Source organism: Nematolebias whitei, chromosome 21 (genome assembly GCF_014905685.2).
Source record: "Nematolebias whitei isolate Nwh7 chromosome 21, NemWhi1, whole genome shotgun sequence".
Classification (NCBI taxonomy): Eukaryota; Metazoa; Chordata; class Actinopteri; order Cyprinodontiformes; family Rivulidae; genus Nematolebias; species Nematolebias whitei.
Genome location: NC_056518.1, coordinates 4,435,074 through 4,437,625, shown reverse-complemented (window position 1 = coordinate 4,437,625; position 2,552 = coordinate 4,435,074). Strand labels below are relative to the sequence as shown.

General features: G+C 41.2%; 1 protein-coding gene across 1 annotated transcript in view; it reads left to right on the top strand.

Annotated features, from left to right (window-relative positions):
* LOC119427474 (lysyl oxidase homolog 3B-like) overlaps window positions 1-2,552 on the top strand; it is a 109,521-nt gene that overhangs the window by 12,212 nt on the left and 94,757 nt on the right. The window lies entirely within an intron of this gene.

Here is a 2,552-nt window from a genome sequence, read left to right as displayed (position 1 = left end):
GCAAGATTGTGGATAGCTTTGAAAATGAGAAGAAGAATTTTGAAGGCGATGCACAATTTAACCGGAAGCCAGTAGAGCTGCTGCAGGACTGGAGTCATGTGGTTATAGGAGGAGGTTTAAGTGATTACATGGGCAGCTGAGTTCTAGACCATCTGTAGCTTCTGAAGAGATTTGTTGGGGAGGCCATAAAGAAGGGAGTTGTAGTAGTCAATCCAGGAAATCACAAGACTGTGAACAAGGATAGCAGTGGAGCGGGGTGTGAGAGAAGGATGGAGACAGTTAATATTTCAGAGATGGAAATAGGCAGACCGAGGAACATTGTTGATGTGTGAAGTGAAGGAGAGAGTGGTGTCGAGGATGACACCGAGACTCTTGCCCTGAGGAGAGGGGAATAGCAGAGAGTTGTTAAGGGGGATGAGAAGATGTTCTGATTTTGAAATAGAGTTTTTGGTACCGACAAGGATGATTTCTGTTTTGTCACTCTTTAGTTGAAGGAAATTGTTAGAAAATCTGTGATTGAGCTCACTGAGACAGTCGGTGAGGATGGAGGGTGGGTGAGTGGAGTTTGGTTTTGTTGACAATCATAATCATCAACATAACAATGGAAATGGACACCAAATTTGCAGAAGATGTGATCTTGAGGAAGGCGGTAAATGATGAAGAGGAGGGGTCTGAGGACAGAGCCTTGGGGCACACCCATGGAGATGGGGGAAGACTGAGAATGTAAGGATTTAAGCTGAATGAATTGAGTGCAGTCAGAGAGATACGATTTGAACCAGTCTAGTGGAGTACCTGAGATGCCAATAGAGGTTAGTCTGTTGAGGAGCGTAGAATGACAGATTGTGTCGAAGGTAGAGCTTAGATCAAGTAGAATGAGGATGAACAGAGTCAGCAGCAAGAAGAATGTCATTAGTTATTTTTATTAGAGCTGTTTCGGTGCCATGGTGGGGGTGAAAACTAGATTGAAACTCTTCATAAATGTTATTATTGGATAGGTGAGAGTTAAGTTGACTAGCAATGACTTTTTTAAGCAGCTTGGAAATAAAAGGCAGATTAGAGATTGGACAAAGATTACTGAAAATGGTAGAACCAAGACCTGGTTTCTTGATGATGGGGGTAATGACAGCAGATTTAAAAGCTGTGGGAACAATGCCAAAGGATAGGGAGGAGTGGATGATGTTGGTGATGATAGGGAGCAGAGACAGGAGACAGGATTTAACAAGAACTGTGGAAAATGGATCAAGCTGGCAGGAGGAGGCCTTAGACTTGCTGATAATGTCAGCAATGCCATCAGCAGAGGGGAAGGAGAAGACAGAGAAGGGGAGGGAGGGAGGGTGAAATATACTGAGGGCAGTATTTGGTCCAAGGTGTTTATGAATTGAAAGAAGTTTTTCATTGAAAAAGGACATCAGTGAGTTGCAAAATTCTGTGGAAACCATGTGAGAGGGTAAAGAGTTAGGAGATGAGACTGAACGGTTAAGGAGAGAGAACAATGTATTTGAATTGCCAACATTGGAATTGATGATGTCAGAGAAGTAACTGGATTTGGCTAAAGAAATACTGTCCTTATACTGGTGTAGTGGACTAGGCCTGATGTCAAAACTGACCAGATGGACAGAAACTGTCATTTCATTGATTTGAATCCAGAAATACAGTTTGACCCATCCTGAGACTTTCTTTCTTGAATTAATCAAGTGGAAAAAGACAATTCTCTATGATCATTACTATTTTACAAATGTTTTGATAATCAAATTGTGTTAGTTCAAACAATGTTTACATGTTGAAGTGAACTACTCATTTTTATTAACTGTGAAACAGTAAATAATGATCCTTAATCCTCATTCAAAGAAGAAATCAGGTTAATATGCATTTCTTGATTTTCTGTCTTCAATGAGCAAAGTTGTAAGTGTGTTAAAGTTCAAGCTTCGGTCAACTAGAAAGTTTACTGAAAAGAAATGTCATGTTTAACTTTTACAGCAAGATACCTGAGTAGAGACGCCACTAAGACTGGTTTTCTCCAACAATCTTTCTGTCTGTTCTTAAACAATCTTAATCTCTATCCTTGACTTTCCATAACACCTTACATCACAAAACACACCTCTGTTGGGGTCCATCGACCAATCAGAGGCTCTCAAACGAACCGGAAGTAGAGCCCATTTAAATATCGGCACTTCCTAGTTCAAGTAGAGTTCAGGAGTTTTGGAATCCAGAATGCAGAGAGTTTGGGAGTTCCTGAATGCAAAACGCAGGCATTCATGGATGCTGCTAAACCAATCAAGCTGAACCAGAGACGATTTTGGGAATTATAACTTCTGTTTGGATAACCTCGCACGGCTCTCGAGGTATTTAGCTGTTCTCACTGAGACGCTGAACTGTTGTTGGAAGTGAGACTCCACGCCGGAACTGATCTATCTTCAGAAAAGGTAAAAGTCGACCTTCACCAAAAGTGTACTGTTGGGACAAGCTGATTTCCGAAGGAGCGTGCACGTTCTGGTTAAAACAGAAAAATTCCCTCACACATCTCTCTGTAAGATAAATCTCAATTTTCCATC